Source organism: Cebus imitator, unplaced genomic scaffold, assembly GCF_001604975.1.
Source record: "Cebus imitator isolate Cc_AM_T3 unplaced genomic scaffold, Cebus_imitator-1.0 Scaffold637, whole genome shotgun sequence".
Classification (NCBI taxonomy): domain Eukaryota; kingdom Metazoa; phylum Chordata; class Mammalia; order Primates; family Cebidae; genus Cebus; species Cebus imitator.
Window position 1 is genome coordinate 834913 of NW_016107952.1, and position 19024 is coordinate 853936.

The window sequence follows — 19024 nt, forward strand, 5'->3', positions numbered from 1 at the left end:
CATTTACAGAATTAATTGATGGTATGCGCATGTTAAGTAAGGCTAGAAGTTTCGACTTTGTATTTAATAGAGACTTTCCAATGATATTGAAAACTTTGGCATCATTCAGACAACAGGATCTTCCTGAGGAAATAAAATAGGAATAATGCTACTTAATCTTAGTTAAAATGATTTCTGATAACTTTTATAAATGGCAGGAATTACGCGAAATACAGTGATTTTTTAGAACATTCTGTTCTAAGCAAGACTAATTCATTAAAGTTTAATGTATAAATCAATATTTTGGCTTCATTTAGAAATCACTAAACACATGCTTGCTTTTCCAGTCAAAAGTGAAAGACATTGAAAATTATAAAATACTGCCGAAGGAAATTAAGACCTAAATAAGTGGAAAAGCATCCCATGTTTATGTAATGAAAGAGTTAATATTTTTTAAAATGTCAGTACTACCCAAAGTTATCTACAGATTCAATATAATTGCTATCAATATTCTAGTGGTCATTTTTTTTTTATTGCAGAAATAAAAAAGCCAAACCTAAAATTTCTATGACATTTCAAGGGTCCCAGGTAGTCAAGACAGTCTTGAAAAAGAATAATATTGGAAGACTCACACTTCCTAACTTTAAAATTTACTACAAAGCTTAGAGTAATCAAGACAGTGTGGTATTGGCATAAAAATATACCTGTAGGCTGGGCACAGTGGCTCACACCTGTAATCCCAGCACTTTTAAAGGCCAAGGTGGGCAGATCACAAGATCAAGAGATTGAGACTATCCTGGGTAACATGGTGAATCCCTGTCTATACTAAAAATACAAAAAAAAACAAAAAAATAGCTGGGAGTGGTGTCATGCACTTGTAGTCCCAGCTACTCAGGAGGCTGAGGCAGGAGAATCACTTCAACCTAGGAGGCTGAGGTTTCAGTGAGCCAAGATCACACCACTGCATTTTAGTCTGGGTGACAGAGTGAGACTCCATCTCAAAAAACAAAACATAAAACAAAAAAATACACCTGTAGACCAATGGAATAGAACTGAAGATATAGAAATGAACTCATACATCTATGGCCAATTGATTTTTGACAAGGGTGCCAAGTCAAAGCTGTGACAGTGGCTTTGAGAAAGGAGTTTCCTTAACAGCCAGTTTCTCACATGCAAAATAAATGACCCATACCTCACACCATATAGAAAAATGAACTCAAAATGGATTAGTGACCTAAATACAAGAGCTAAAACCATAACGCTCTGAAGAAAACAGGGATAAATCTTCATTGCCTTGGGTTTGGCAGTGGATTTTTATATATGACCCCAATAATATAAGCAACAGAAGAAAAAAATAGATGAATTAGACTTCATCAAAATTTAAGTTTTGTACATCAAACAACATTATCAAGAAAGTGAAAAGACAACCTATAGAATGGGAAAATATTTTAAAACCACGTATCTGATAAGGGTTTAAAATCCAGAATATGTAAAGAACTTGTACAACTCAACAACTACAAAAAAAACACCTAATTTTAAATGCACAGAGGACTTGAATTTCTCCAAATATATACAAATGACCAATAAGACATAAAAAGATCCCCAGCATCACTAGTCAGTAGAGAAATGCAAATTCAAGCCACAGTGAGAGGCTACATCACACCCACGAGGATGGCCATTAAAAAATAATGAAAATAACAACTTTGGCAAGCATGTGGAGAAATTGGACCCTCATGTATTGCTCACGGGAATATATAATACAGCCACTGTAAAAAACAGCTTGGTGGTTACTCAGAAAGCTAGGCATAGAATGACCAAGTAATGCTACCTCCTAGGTATATACCTAAAAAAATTAAAAAGAGGGACTCAGACACTTAAATTCAACATAACATTGTTCACAGTAGCCAAAAGATGGAAACAATTAGAACATCTATCAACAGATGAATGAATAAATAAAATGTGGTATGCATATGTAATGAAGTATTATTCAGCCATAAAAGGGAATAAAGTTCCACTGTGTGTTACAACATGAAAGAATTTTGAAAACTGACTTTTGATAGTCATCAACATTACAACATCAAAGAATTTTGATAATGCTGACTGATATAAGCCAGACACAAGAGGACAAATATTGTATGATTCCACTTACATGATATCTCTCGAACAGCCATATTCACAGAAGCAGAAAGTAGATTACAGGTTACCAGGAGCTGAGGTGAGAGGTAAATGGAGAAATACTGCTTAATGTTTACAATTTCTCTTTTGAGTGATGCAAATGTTTTGGAAATAGTAACGATACACAATATTGTGAATATATTTAATGCCACTGAATTGCATACTTTAAAATGGTCAAAATGCAAGTTTGTTAAATGTAGTTTGCAATAATAAGATTAAAAGGAAAGCCAAAGTAGTTATCTATGAATGTGAAATTTATTTCTGGACTTTGTTGTATTCTATTTTATATGTCTACCCAATGCGAGTACTACATTGTCTTGATTGCTATAAGCTTTGTAGTAACTTTAAATCAGGAAGTGAGAATCCTTCAACTTTATTCTTTTGAAGTTTGTCTAACTATTCTCTGTCCCTTCAATTTCCATATTAATTTTAGAATCCTCTTGTCAATTTGTAGAACTGCATTCTTAAGCCCAGCTCTGCCACTCCTAACTGTGGGATTTTTGAAAAATTACTTGTCTGATATTTTTCATAATAATTTGTATAGGTTATAAGAATTAAATGAGAAAATACATGTAAAGTATAACATAATGCCTGGCACGTAGTAAGTGCTAAATATACTACTTGTAGTAGTATTTCAACTACTACTACCACTATCACTGCCAATGTAATACTATTTTTACATATTGACTATAGTAAAATAGAACTCTGTTTTTCCCCAGAGTGAATTCTTTTTTCAACAATGAGAAGGAAAGTGCAATGTAACAGAACATGAAATTTGGAGTGAGTTATTATCTAGGCCTGAGTGCAGTAACTGAAATACTGATAGCATATTAAACTATCTGTGTTTAATGAAGTCATGAAAACAGAAATGTCATTTTCAGAAATCAGTTCAGAGGTCAAAACTACTAGTTGGTAAAGTTATTATTTTGGTTATAGTCAGGTAATAGAAAGAAATGATGGGCTGAAGTAGATTTATTAGTGAACAGGTGTTTTTAGTAATATAGATGACTCCATTGTTTCTATTAGTTTTTTTCTAGATTATTTCTAGTTTCTGGGATTTTTTTTCTGGTGTTTATATCAACTTTTATCTCCTTTCTCATTTCTATGTTTAGCATAATATGGAAGCCTTCCAAGTTTATTCTATTTTTTAGCCACTTGATCATATAGCTATCTTAGAATGATCTTGTTTACTACATCACTGATATATAAAGTGAATTAAGTTAAAATTCATTTGTTTCCACCATTCAATCATGGTACTTTAAATCTAAGAAATAATTCTCGGGGAGCAGGGAAAAAATAAAATAAATCAATAAGAAACAATTCTCAAATCAATATTTGAACACTAGTTTCATTAGTAAGAATAAGTGGTAATAAATATTAAAGCGTCTTAATGCATATTTAATAAAAATCATTTGGTTGGTTTTTTTTTTAAATAGAAACCAGAATGGTATTTATTATTTTACATTTGGGAGAGGAGATATCCTAAAGGATCTAGAATACTTAAGTCTCTTATGTATGATACTCCTTTTTTTGTTACCGAGGTATACCTATAAGCTCAAATAAGTATTCACAAGGTTCCTTTGTAAGCATTGAATTGGAACAAAAGCAGTTAAGTAATTTGGAGTTTAATAGCCTAGAGTACCTGATAGAGATGTGATGGGACCCACAAATACCCTGTATGTAATTTTAAAGTTTCTAAGTAGCCACATCTTAAAAAGTAAAAATAAACAGATGAAATTAACTTTAATAATATATTTAACCCAAAATATCTAAAATGTTATTATAACATGTGCTCAATACATTAAAATTGTTCTTTTTTTAATACTAAGTATTCAAAATCTGGTGTGTATTTTACACTTACATACCTCTCAACTCATTCATTAGCTAGTTTCAGTTGCTTAAGAATTGCTGACTGTCTCTATGTCTCAATTTCCCAATTTTTATAATAGAGATAATTGCAAGGATTAAATCAGATAATATACATGATACATACCTGAACCATGATTTTATATAAAGCTTAGTTGCTTTCTAATAAATATTCCAAACAGGTGAATATGACATATAATGGCATCAACTGTCTCAAAACAAAGAACATTTTAAGGATTAAATTATCTGTAACTCCCAAATTCTCATCTCTTCCCCTTGGACAGTGCCGGGCACACACATCTCTCTGACTCCCTGTTCAAATTACTTTAAAAAAGAAGCAAAATCAATGTTGGTTCAACAGTTGTTGCAAATGTTATTACCACACTAATGCAAGATGTTAGTATCAGGAAAACAGGGTTGTGGGGAAGGAAGGGAGGGAATATGTGAATGCTCTAATTTCTGCTCAATTTTTTTGTAATCCTAAAACTACTATAAGAAGTAAAAGCTATGATTTCTTTTTTTAAAAAAAAAAGCAAACATCATGTTTGCCATCAGTTCCTCATGCATGTTAGCTGTGACAGAATACAGTGGTAAAAGTGACGGTTTCAGCTTATTAATGACATCAATAAGAGGAGTGTAGTTATGGTTAAAAATCTAACTTAACATTTTCAGTAGTCATTCATTATCTACCTCTTTTAAACTAATAAATGGAAAACATATGCACAAAATGGTTGTTTTCCCTCCATGCTTGTTGGGGTGAATACCAGGAATTATTGTTAGCATTCTGATGGTAATGGCAGAAATCTTCCATATTTTTTAAACACTATTGTTGGTTTTGAGAATATTTTCTTCTAATTTCAGGTTGGGTGGGACTATATCAGCATACAAGATAGTACCAGACGAAATAGAAGAAATCAAGGTATAGTATGACATTTTTCACCTTCACAAAGACTTAGCATCTTGGTAAGGGTTGGGGAAGAATTGCTTTTTCTTTCTTTCTTTCTTTTTTTTTTTTGTTTTTTTAATTATACTTTAAGTTCTGGGGTACATGTGCAGATCTTGCAGGATTGCTACATAGGTATACACATGCCATGGTGGTTTGCTGCCTCTATCACCCCTTCACCTATATTAGATATTTCTCCTAATGTCATCCCTCCCCAACCTCGCCACCCACTGCTATCACTCTCCTAGTCCCCCAACCCCCAACAGACCCCAGTGTGTGATATTCCCCTCCCTGTGGTTGATGTGTTCTAATTGTTTAACACCGACTTATGAATAAGAACATGAGGTGTCTGGTTTTCTGTTTTTGTGTCAGTTTGCTGAGAATAATGGTTTCTAGATTCCTCCGTGTCCCTGCAAAGGACATGAATTCATCCTTTTTTTATGGCTGCATAGTATTCCGTGCTATATATGTGCCACATTTTCTTTATCCAGTCTATCCTTGATGGACATGTGGGTTGGTTCCAACCATTTGCTATTGTAAACAGTGCTTCAGTGAACATAGGTGTGCAGGTGTCTTCATAATAGAACAATTTGTAATCTTTTGGGTATATACCCAGTAATGGGATTGCTGGGTCAAATGAAATTTCTATTTCTAGATCCTTCAGGAACCATGACACTGTCTTCAACAATGGTTGCACTAATTTACACTCCCACTAATAGTGTAAAAGCATTCCTATTTCTCCATATCCTTTCCAGCATCTGTTGTCTACCGATTTTTTAATGATCACCATTCTAACTGTCATGAGATGGTATCTCAATGTGATTTTGATTTACATTTCTCTAGTGACCAGTGATGATAAAGCTGGAGGCATCATGCTGACTTCAAACTATACTATAAGACAGCAGTAATCAAAACAGCATGGTGCTGGTACCAAAACAGAAACCCAGACCATTGGAACAGAACAGAGGCCTCAGAAGTAATGCCACACATCTACAACCATCTGTTCTTTGACAAATCTGACAAAAACAAACAATGGGGAAAGGGTTCCCTGTTTAATAAATGGTGTTGGGAAAACTGGCTAGCCATGTGTAGAAAGCTGAAACTGGACTGATTCTTTACACCTGATACAAAAATTAACTCCAGATGGATTAAACATTTAAACAAAAGACCTAACACCATAAAAACCCTAGAAGAAAACTTAGGCAATACCACTCAGGAGATAGGCATAGGCAAGCACTAAAACACCAAAAGCAATGGCAACAAAAGCCGAAATAGACAAATGGGATCTAATTAAACTCCAGAGCTTCTGCACAGGAAAAGAAACAATCATTAGAGTGAACTGGCAACCAACAGAATGGGAAAAAATTTTGCAAGCTGTCCATCTGACAAAGGGCTAAATATCCAGAATCTACAGAGAACTTAAACAAATTTATAAGCAAAAAACCCCATCAAATAGTAGGCAAAGGATATGAACAGGCACTTTTCAAAAGAAGACATTTATGCAGCCAACAAATATAATAATTGCTTTTTCAAATGCCATTGAATCTTTGGGTATGTTAGAATATTATTTAATTCTTGGTTATCATAGTTGCATTAGAAATTTATATGTGTCAGATAATCACCATCAGATTTGTCTGCCATTTGCAATGCATTTCTGAGAAAAATATTAGAAGAATCAAAAAGGAACCCTTTCCTGTGCTGTTCATTAAAAATCTACATAAGAAAACACTGTATATAAGCATTGGTATGCATAACGGATTATCTTTTTACCTTGTTGCAATTTCTTTTCCCTATAAGCCTTCACCAATTTTAAATATCAGTCTTTTAGTAGATATTTTTCTGGGTTCCTTTGAAAATACAATATACCAATTTTAATTAAAAATTTACATTAAAATGATGAAAAATGACTTACTCTTTAAAAATCAGAGCATTTCTACATTCTTCTATCTCTAATGTTTTACTAAGTCTTATGGAATATTAATCTTCTAACATAATATAGTGTTCTTTTTCAAAAGCAATTTATCATCTATTGAGAACTGAATATACTATTTGTTTTATGAGTAAGATTTAATAATTGGATAGTAATAGTGAAGGATAGACAATACTGGTTAAGTTGTTAACAATAACATGTAAAGATCATAACAAATCATTAAGCTTGATTTGATTAAACTTTTCAATATCAAGTTCAGTAAATTCAAATCTTTCAATAAATTCAAATTCAAGATAATTATTTAATTTTATGACTCAATGGGTTTTTTGTTTGTTTGTTTTTTGTTTTAAGACAGAGTCTCTCTCTGTTGCCTAGGCTGGAGTGCAGTGCAGTGGCATGATTTCAGCTCACAGCAACCTCCAGCTCCCTAGTTGAAGTGATTTTCCAGCCTTAGCAGTATACAGTGTTCCATTTTCTTCACATCCTCACTACAGTTGTTATTACCTGTCCTTTGGATGAAAGCCATTTTACATGGGATGAGATGACATTGTAGTTTTGATTTTCATTTATCTGATGGTTAATTATGTTGAGCACCTTTTCATATGCCTACTTGCCATTCACATGTCTTTTTTTAGAAATGCAAATCTTTTGCATTTCTTACAGGATACAAAATCAACATACAAAAATCAGTACCATTTTTATTTGCCCACAGTGAACAATCTGAAAAAGAAATAAAATATAATCCCATTGGCAATAGCCATACATAAAAGTAAATACCTAGGAATTGTAGGAAATGCAAATTGAAATCTTTCACCTATTTTTAAATTGGATTATTAGATTTTTTTTTTCCTATAAAGTTATTTGAGCTCCTTTAATATTCTGGTCATTAATTCCTTGTCAGATGGGCAGCCTGCAAATATTTTATCCCATTCTGTGGGTTATTTCTTCACTCTGTTGATTCATCTTTGCTGTGCAAAAGACTTTTAATGTGATATGCTTCTATTTATCCATTTTTGCTTTGGTTACCTATGCTTGTGAAGTGTTACTCAAGAAATTATTGCCCAGATCAATGTCCTGGAGAGTTTCCCCAGTGTTTCCTTGTAGTTTCATAGTTTGAGGTCTTGCATTTAATTTTTTAATGCATTTTTGTTTTTTATATGGTGAGAGATAGGGATCTAGTTTCATTTTTTAGCATATGGATATTTAGTTTTCTCAGCACCATACATTGAAGAGAGACTTTTTCCCAGTATATGTTCTTGACATCATTGTTGAAAAAGAGTTCACTGTAGTTATGTGGATTTGTTTCTGGGATCTCTATTCTGTTCCATTAGTCTATGTGATTGTTTTTATGCCAGTACTGTGATGTCTTGGTTATTATAGCTTTGTAATATAATTTAAGGTCAGGTAATATGATTCCTTCCAGTTTTGCTTTTTTCTTATTCTGGGTCTTTTGTGGCTCCATATAAATTTTAGGATAATTTTTTCCATTTCTGTGTAGAGTGCCATTAGTATTTTGATAGGGATTGTATTGAATCTATAAATTGCTTTGGGTACTATGAACATTTTAACAGTATTTATTCTTCTAATCCATGAACATAGAATCTCTTTTTATTTTTTGATCTCTTTAGTTTCTTTTATTAGTGTATTATAGTTTTCACTAATCTTTTATTAAGATCTTTTGCTCTTTGGTTAAATTAATTCCTAGATATTTACTTTTATGTGTGGCTGTCGCAAATGGTATTATATTTTCTTTCTTTTTCTGATTGTTCACTGTTGGCAAATAAAAATTGTACTGATTTTTGCATGTTGATTTTGTATCCTGTACCTTTCTAAATTTATCAGTGCTAATAGTTTTCTTGGGTAGTCTTTACACTTTTCCAGATATAATATCATATCATATGCAAATAAGGATAATTTTACTACTTCCCTTTCAGTTTGGATTTTCTTTTTATCTTTCGCCTGTCTGATTGTTGTATCTAGATCATCCAATACTATGTTGAGTAACACTGATTACAGTGGTCATACTGGCCTTTTTCCAGATCTCAGAGGAAGAGCTTTCCGTTTTTCCCCATTAATTATGACATTTGCTGTGGATCTGTCATATATGGTTTCTGTATTTCAACTCAGTTATATTTAGTCTATCCCCAGTTTTTTAATGGCTTTTAGCCATTAAAAATGATTTTATCAAATGCTTTGAAATTATCATATGATTTTTTCCCCTTCGTTCTGTTGATAGGATGTATTACAGTGATTGATTTGTGTATGTTAAACAATCCTTGAATCCCAGGGATAGATCCCACTTCGGCATGATGAATGATCTTTCTTTTTTTTTTTTTTTTTTTTTTTTTTTTTTTTAAATTTTTTTTTTTTTTTTTTTTTTTTTTTAGTTTTTATTCTGAAAGCTCTGATTAGCCATTGAAGGATTTTTATTTTATTTCTTTTTTTTTGAGACAGAGTCTTACTCTGTCACCCAGGCTGGAGTGCAGTAGCGCTATCTCAGCTCACTGCAACTTCCACCTCCCTGCTTTAAGCAGTTCTCCTGCCTCATCTTCCTGAGTAGTGAGGATTACAGGTGCACAACACCACACCCAGCTAATATATATATATATATATTTTTTTGTATTTTTAGTAGAGATAGAGTTTCACCATGTTGGCCAGACTGGTCTCAAACTCCTGACCTCAGCCAACCCAGTCACCTCCACCTCCCAAAGTGCTGGGATTATAGGTATGAGCCACTGCACCCAGCCTAGCCATTGAAGGGTTTTTTTTTTTTTTTAATTATTATACTTTAAGTTCTGGGGTACCTGTGTAGAACGTGCAAGTTTGTTACATAGGTATACATATGTTATGGTGGTTTGCTGCATCCATCACCCCATCATCTACATTAGGTATTTCTCCTAATATCAGAGATTGAAGATCAACTCAATGAAATAAAGTGAGAAGACAATATTAGAGAAAAAAGAGGGAAAAGAAATGAACAAAGCCTCCAAGAAATACGGGATTATGTGAAAAGACCAAATTTATGTTTGATTGATGTACCTGAAAGTGACAGGGAAAAAGAAACCAAGTTGGTTTCTTTTTCAGAATATTATGCAGGAGAACTTCTTCAACCTAGCAAAGTAGGCCAACATTCAAATTCAGGAAATATAGAGAACACCAGAAAGATAATCCTTGAGAATAGCAACCCCAAGACACATAATTTCCACCAGGGTTGAAATGAAGGAAAAAATGTTAAGGCCAGCCAGAGAGAAAGATTGGGTTACCAACAAAGGAAAGCCCATCAGACTCACAGCAGATCTCTTGGCAGAAACCCTACAAGCCAGAAGAGAGTGGGGGCCAATATTCAATATCCTTAAAGAAAAGAATTTTCAACCCAGAATTTCATACACAGCCAAACTAAGCTTCATAAGTGAAGGAGAAATAAAATCCTCTATAGACAAGCAACGGCCAAGAGATTTAATCACCACAAGGCCTCCCTTATAAGAGCTTCTAAAGGAAGCACTAAACATAGAAAGGAAGAACCAGTACCAGCCACTGCAAAAACATACCAAATTGTAAAGACCATCGACACTATGAAGAAACTGCATCAACTAATGGGAAAAACAGCTAGCATCAAAATAGCAGGATCAAACTCACACATAACAATATTAACCTTAAATGTAAATGGGCCAAATGCCCCAATCAAAAGACAAAGACAGGCAAATTGGATAAAGACCCATCTACACCTGAATTGATCAAGCAGAAGAAAGGTTATCAGAGATTGAAGATCAGCTCAATAAAATGAAACAAGAAGGCAAGGATAGAGAAAAAGAGTGATAAGAAATGAACAAAGCCTCCAAGAAATATGGGATTATGTGAAAAGACCTAATCTACATTTGATAGGTATACCTGAATGTTACAGAGAGAATGAATCCAAGCTGGAAAACACACTTCAGGATATTATCCAGGAGAACTTCCCCAATCTAGCAAGGCAGGCCAGTATTCAAGTCCAGGAAATACAAAGAACACCACAAAGATACTCCTCAAGAAGAGCAACCTCAAGGTACCTAATCGTCGGATTCACCAGGGTTGAAATGAAGGAAAAAATACTAAGGGCAGCCAGAGAGAAAGGTCAGGTTACCTACAAAGGGAAGCCTATCAGACTCACAGTGGAATTCTCAGCAGAAACCCTACAAGCCAGAAGAGAGTGGGGGCCAATATTCAACATCCTTAAAGAAAAGAACTTTCAACCTAGAATTTCATAACCAGCCAAACTAAGCTTCATAAGCAAAGGTGAAATAAAATCCTTTACTAACAAGCAATTGCTGAGAGATTTCATCACCACCAGGCCCACCTTACAAGAGCTCCTGAAAGAAACACTAAACATAGAAAGGAACAACCAGTACCAGCCACTCCAAAAACGTACCAAATGGTAAAGATCATCGAAACAATGAAGAAAATGTGTCAACTAATGGGCAAAACATCCAGCTAGCATCAAAATGGCAGGATCAAATTCACATAGAACAATATTAATCTCAAATGTAAATGGACTAAATGCCCCAATCAAAAGACACAGACTGGCAAATTGGATAAAATGTCGAAACCCATCATTATGCTGTATTAAGGAGACCAATCTCATGTGCAAAGACACACATAGGCTCAAAGTAAAGGGATGGAGGAAGATTTATGAAGCAAATGGAAAGCCAAAAAAAAAAAAAAAAAAAAAAGCAGGGGTTGCAATCCTAGTCTCTAATAAAACAGACTTTAAATCACAAAGATCCAAAGAGACAAAGAAGGGCATTACATAATGGTGAAGGGATCAATGCAACAAGAAGAGCCAACTATCCTAAACCTATATGCAACCAATACAGGAGCACCCAGATACATAAAGCAAGTTCTTAATGACCTATAAAGAAACTTAGACTCCCACACGATAATAGTTGGAGACTTTAACACCCAATTGTCAATGCAACAGAAAATTAACAAGGATATTCAGGACTTGAACTCAGATCTGGACCAAGCAAACCTAATAGACATCTACAGAACTCTCCACCCTAAATCCACAGAATATACATTCTTCTTAGCACCACATCACACTTATTCTAAAATTGACCACATAATTGGAAGTAAAACACTCCTCAGCAAATACAAAAGAACGGAAATCATAACAAACAGTCTCTCAGACCACAGTGCAATCAAATTAGAACTCAGGATTAAGGAACTCATTCAGAACCGCATACTTCATGGAAACTGAGCAACCTGTTCCTGAATAACTACTGGATAAGTAATGAAATGAAGGCAGAAATAAAGATGTTCTTTGAAACCAATGAGAACGAAGGCACAACGTACCAGAATCCCTGGGACACACTGAAAGCGGTGTCTAGAGGGAAAATTGTAGCACTAAATGCCCACAAGAGAAAGGAGGAAAGAACTAAAATCAATGTCACGATTAAAAGAACTAGAGGAGCAAGATCAAACAAACTCAGAAGCTAGCAGAAGACAAGAAATAACTAAGATAGAGCAGAACTGAAGGAGATAGAGACACAAAAACTCTTCAAAAAAATCAATAAATTCAGGAGCAATTTTTTTTTGAAAAGATCAACAAAATAGATTGCTAGCTAGACTAATAAAGAAGAAAGAGAAAAATCAAATAGATGCAATAAAAATGATTAAGAGGATATTAACATCAATCCCACAGAAATACAGATTACCATCAGAGATTACTACAAACAGCTCTCTACAAATAAACTAGTAAATCTAGAAGAAATGGATAAATTCCTGGACACTTATACCCTCCCAAGACTAAACCAGGAAGAAGTAGAATCCCTGAATAGACCAATAACAAGGTCTGAAATTGAGGCAGCAATTAATAGCCTACCAACCAAAAAAAAGTCCAGGACCAGATGGGTTCACAGCCAAATTCTACCAGAGGTACAAAGAGGAGCTATTATCGTTACTTCTGAAACTATTCCAAACAATCCAAAAAAAGGGAATCCTCCCTAACTCATTTTATGAGACTGACATCATTCTTATACCAAAACGTCACAGAGACACAACTAAAGAAGAAAATTTCAAACCAATATCCATGATGAACATTGATGGAATGACTTTTCTAATGTATTGCTGAATTAATTTTGATAGTATTTCATTGAGGAGTTTTGCATCAATATTTATGAGATATTGGCCTGTAGTTTTATTTTTTTGTGTGTCTTTGGTTTTAGTATCAGGGTAATGTTAGCCTTATACAATGAGCTTGGAAGTATTCCCTTCTGCGTTTTTCAGAATAGTTGGAATAAAATTGGTATTAATTCTTCTTAAAATGTTTGGTAGAAAGAAAGGAAGCCATTGGGTTCTGGACTTCTCTTTACTGGGAGATATTTTATTACAGCTTCAATCCCATTACTTGTAATTGCTCTATTCAGGTTTTGCATTTTTTCATGGTTCAGTCTTACTAGGTTGTACATAACTAGGAATTTGTTCATGTCTTCTAAATTTTCCAATTTATTGGTATATAGTTGCAAATAGTAGCCACCAATGATCCTTTGAATTTCTGCAGTATCAATTATAATGTCACCTTTTTAAAAAAAAATTGTATTTATTTGGATATTCTCCCTTTTTTTCTAGTTAATCTGGCTAAAGTTTTGTCAATCTTATTTAACTTAAAAAAAATGTTTGTTTCATTGATCTTTGGTATTTTTTTCTTCATTCCAATTTTATTTATTTCTTCTCTGATCTTTCTTTTCTGATACTACTTTTGGGTTTGATTTTCCCTTGATTTTGTAGTTCTTTAAGATGCATTATTAGATTGTGTACTTGAAGTTTTTCTTTTTTTGTTTTTTTTTTTATGTTGGCCCTTATGACTATAAACTTCCTCTTAATACTGCTTTTGCTGTATCCTATAGGTTTTGCTATGTTTTGTTTCTATTGTCATTTGTTTCAAGAAATTTTTCAATTTTCTTTTTAATTTCATTGACCCACTAATTATTCAGGAGCATATTGTTTAATTTCTGTATATTTATATAGTTTCCAAAATTTGTCTTGTTATTGATTTCTAGTTTTATTTTCATTGTGGTCAGAGAAGATTCTTGATATTATTTCAATTTTTAAAATGTTTTAATACATGTTTGGTGAACTAACATGGTCTGTCTTTGAGAATGTTTCCTGTGTTGAGGAGAAGAATGTGTACTCTTCAGCCATTTGCTGAAATGATTTGTAAATATCTATTAGATCCATCGTGTCTATACTGCAGACTAAATCTGATGTTTCCTTGTTGATTTTCTTTCTGGAAGATTTTCTGATGCTTTAAGTGGGAATTGAAGTCTCCAGCCACTATTGTGTTGGGGTCTCTCTTTAGCTGTGGTAATATTCGCATAATCTATCTGAGCCCTTCAGTATTGGCTGCATGCATGTTTAAAAATTTTATGTCCTCTTGCTGAACTGACTTGTCATTATATAGTGACCTTCTTAGTCTCTTCTAATAGTCTTGGTCTTGAAATCTATTTTGTCTTATGCAAGTATAGCAACTCCTGCTCTTTTTTTGCTTTAATCGTCATGGAATATCTTTTTTTATTTATTTACAGTCTATGGTGTCTTTGTAGGTGAAGTGTGCTTCTTGTAGGCAACAGATCAATGGGTTTTTGATCAATGGGTTGTTTTTTCATCCATTCTGCCAGTCTATGTTTTTTAATGGAAGCATTTGGTCTATTTACATTCAAACTTATTTTTGATAAGTAAGGATTTTACTCCTGCCATTTTATTGTTTGTTCTCTGGTTGTTTTGTGGTCTTTTCTTTCTTTCTTCTTTTCTTCCTGTCTTTCTTTAGTGAAGGTGATTTTTCTCTGGTGATATGATTTAGTTTCTTGCTTTTTATTTTTTTGTCTCTATTTTATGTTTTTTGATTTGATGTTACCATGAGGCTTGCAAATACTATCTTATAACATATTATTTTAACCTAATAACAACTTAACACTTTTTGCATAAACAAACAAGCAAGCCACAAACTGATAATTGTCTACACTTTATCTCTCCACTTTTTAACTTTTTTATTTTTTATTTATATTTTATTGTATGGACCATGTCTTCAAAAGTATTTCTATTTGGTTTATTATTTATTCTTTCTACTTAAGATTAGAATAGTCTACATACCAAGGTTACAGTATTGTAATATTCTATATTTTTCTGTGTGCTTACTAGTGTGTTTTATACCTTCAGGTGATTACTTACTGCTTTTTTTCTGATTGAATTACTCCCTTTAGCATTTATTGTAGGACAGATCTGGTGTTGATAACATTCCTCAGCTTTTGTTTGGAAAGTCTTTATTTCTTGTTCATGTTTGAAAAATATACTCTTCTAGGGTAAAACATATTTCTTTCACACTGTAAATATGTCATGCCACTCTCTCTTGGCCTATAAAGTTTCCAGTGAAAAATCTGCTGCCAAAAGTATAAGAGCTGTATTGTGTGTTATTTGTTTCTTTTCTCATGCTGCTTTTAGGATCCTTTCTTTATCCTTGATCTTTGGGAGTTTAAATACTAAATACCTTGAGGTATTAAGTAATCTTTGGGTTAAATCTGCTTGGTGTTTTATACCATTCTTCTACAATGGATATTGGTATCTTTCTCTAGGTTTGGGAAGTTCTCTGTTACTATCCCTTTTAATAAACATTCTACCCATATCTTTTTCTCTGTCTCTCTTTTTAAGGCCTATAACTCTTCAATTTGCCTTTTTGAGACCTAGTCTCTTGATCCTAGAGGCATGTTTTTTATTCATTTTTCTTATGTCTCATCTGTGTAGTTTCAAATAGCCTGTATTCAAGCTCATTAATTATTTCTTCTGCTTAATCAGTTCTTCTGTTATAGGACTTTGATGCACCCTTGAGTATGCTAATTACATTTTTAAGCTTTATAATTTCTTGTTGATTCTTTTTTTGTTACTTAACTCTCTTTGTTAAATTTATCTGATAGAAGTCTGAATTTCTTCTCTGTGTTACCTTAAATTTCACTGAGTTTCTTCAACACAGCTCTTTTGTATTCTCTGTCTGAGTAGCCACATAGCTCTGTTTCTCCAGGTTTGGACCCTGATGCCTTATTTAGTTCATGTGGTGAGATCATGTTTTCCTGGGTTGTCTTGATACTTGCAGATATTCATCTGTGGGCATTAAAGACTGAGATATTTATTGTAGTCTTTGCAGTCTGTGCTCATTTGTACTCATCCTTCTTGGGAAGGCTTTCCAAATACTTGAAAGGACATGGGTGTTGTGAGCTTTAGGGGGCACTCCAAGCCAAGTAACGCTGAGGTTCGTGCAAACTTGTAAAGGTACCACTTTGATAATCTTATACAAGATCCTAAAGAATTCTCTGGATTATCATGCAGAGACTATTGTTGTCTTCCATTCCTTTCTTTCTCCAAAGGAAAAGGAGTCTCAGTCTCTCTCTCTCTCTCTCTCTCTCTCTCTCTCTCTCTCTCCCCTCTTCTTTGAGCTACGTGGAGCTGGTGGTAGAGTAACATAAGCACCCATGTGGTCACCACCTCTAGGACTGCAATGGATTAGGCCTGAAGCCAGCAGAGCATTAAGTCTTGCTCAAGTCCTGCTGTAACCACTTCTGGCTACCATCAGTGCTCACTCGAAACCCTGCAGCTCTACAGTCAACAAGTTACAAAGGCAGCAATGCCTTGTTCTTCCTGTCAGGGCAGCGAGTTTCCCTAGGCCCTAGGCAAGTCCATAGGTGTCATCCAGGAATCAGGGACTAGAGTGAAAATCCTTAGATGTCTACCTAGTGTTCTATTGTAGTATGGCTGAGCTTGCCCTCAAACCACATGACATAGTCCTTCCCATCTTCTCTCCACATTTTAAAAGCAGAGGTCTAACGAGTTTCCCTAGGCCCTAGGCAAGTCCATAGGTGTCATCCAGGAATCAGGGACTAGAGTGAAAATCCTTAGATGTCTACCTAGTGTTCTATTGTAGTATGGCTGAGCTTGCCCTCAAACCACATGACATAGTCCTTCCCATCTTCTCTCCACATTTTAAAAGCAGAGGTCTAACCCCACAGCCACCACCATCCCAGGCTTACAGGGAGTACTGCCATTCTACCTCAGATATTTCCTTAAGGCCCAAGGGCTCTTCTCTCAGTCGGTGGTGAATGCCACCTGTTCTGAAACTCGCCCTTCAGGGAAGTGGTGCCCCCTCTGGCCCAGGGCAGGTCCCAGAATGTCATCCAAGAGGCAATTCTTGGAAATCCCAAGAGCCCACTTGATGCTTAACATTCTGTGGCCAAGATGATACCCGAAGTGCAAGACAAAGTCCCTTTCACTTTTCCCTCTGCTTTTCTCAAGCAGAAGATGTCTCACATAGCCACCACAGAATTTGCTGAATCTCACCTGAAGCCAACAAGTCTCAGCATCTCACCCAAGGCCCTTGATACCTGGGTATCACTGCTCATCATTCAGGACCCAGGGGCTCTTTAGTTCACAGTTTGCCAGGACTGGATCTTTCCCTACAAGGCTATGGGTTCCCTTCTGGCCCAGGGTGTATCTAAAAATGTCCAGGAGCTAGGGCCTAGAAAGGGGACTGCATAACTCTGATGAGTGCCCTATCCTGCTCTAGCTAAGCTGGTATCCAAGCTGCAAGAAAGAGTCTTCCCCACTCCTGGTCTCCTCTCTTCAAGTGGAAGGAAGGGTCTCTTTTGGAGCCACAAGCCCCGCAGCCTGGGGTTATAGGAGGGGCAATGTCAGTACTCCCTCAGTAGGTCATTTCCTTCCCTATCCCCAGTGCACTGTCAGAGGACCCTGTTCAGCCCTAGGACTCACCTAATTGTTGGAGTCCTTGTGGCCTCAACTGCCTTTCAAGTTTATTTGCTGTCCCAGGGCCCTTTAGTGTCAGGTGGTGAGGCTTGCAGAAACTCAAGTTCTGATTGCTGGAATCAGCAATTCCCCTATGGCTAGGGATGGTCAGCTGAGTTTTATTGGGTTTTTCTTTCTGCTATAACAAGAATAGCACTGAGTTAAAATGCCTCACAATTACAATTACCTGCTCTCCTTCTCCCCAGAGCATGGAAACACTATCTGTACCATACCTCCACCACCACGGGATAGGAGAAGGGTCCTGCTGACTATTCACAACTTTTCCTATGTCTTCAGTGCCTCTTTCAGCAACATGAAGTTAAAGTCAGGTACTGTGAGTGCTCACCTGAGTTTTGGGTTTTACGAGGATAAGGATCCTGTTGACTATTCAAAACTTCTTCTGCATCTTAAGTGCCTCTTTCAGCAATATGAAGTTAAAGTCAGGTACTGTGAGTGCTCACCTGAGTTTTGGGTTATATGAAGATGCTTTTTTTGTGTGTAAGTAGTTGTTATATTGGTGTCCTTGCAATGGGGGCAGAGGCAGTGATTAGTGGAGCCTTCTGTTCCACCATCTCCACCTTTCTCTTCAGTGATTGCCTTTTTATTTATATCTTTCATAAATTTGAGGAAATTTTTCAACATCATTTTTGGCTGTTGCTTCTTCCTATTTTGTCTTCTTTTTCTGGAATCCAATTGTACTATACTGTTGAGTGTGTCCCACGTTTTGTGGATTTTTATATTTTTCCTCTTTTCTTTTTTCTTGTTTACATTCTCTGGATCCGTTTGCGGAGTTTTTTTCATTGTTGTTGATCTGTCATTGAGTTTAGTATTTCTGTGTTCTGTAGTGTTTTTTCCTTTTTACTTATGTTTGCATTATTTAACTCTGATGAACCTTGTAATTTCCCTTCTAGTATGTCCATTAAACTTTTTTAGATTCAAATCCTCTGGTTATTTTCTGTACCATTTCATCCATTTTTGTTTATTTTTCTTCTATTTTCTTGAACATATTAATCATAGTTTACTTGAAAGTTCTTGGCTAGGCCGGGCATGGTGGCTCAAGCCTGTAATCCCAGCACTTTGGGATGCCAAGGTGGGCAGATCACAAGGCCAGGAGTTTAAGCCAGCCGGGCCAAGATGATGAAACACTGTCTCTACTAAAAACATAAAAAATTAGTTGAGCATGGTGGTGTGCACCTGTAATCCCAGCTACTCGGGAGGCTGAGGCAGGAGAGTTGCTTGAACCTGGGAGGCAGAGGTTGTAGTGAGTCGAGATGCACCACTGCCCTCCAGCTTGGGTGACAGCGCAATACCCT

General features: G+C 35.3%; 1 long non-coding RNA gene across 1 annotated transcript in view; it reads left to right on the top strand.

Annotated features, from left to right (window-relative positions):
* LOC108295404 overlaps positions 1-4961 on the top strand; it is a 255984-nt gene extending 251023 nt beyond the window's left edge. Inside the window, exon 3 of the long non-coding RNA XR_005198164.1 lies at positions 4882-4961. This is a non-coding gene — a long non-coding RNA (uncharacterized LOC108295404). The remainder of the gene's footprint in view (positions 1-4881) is intronic.
* The last annotated feature ends 14063 nt before the right edge of the window (positions 4962-19024 follow it).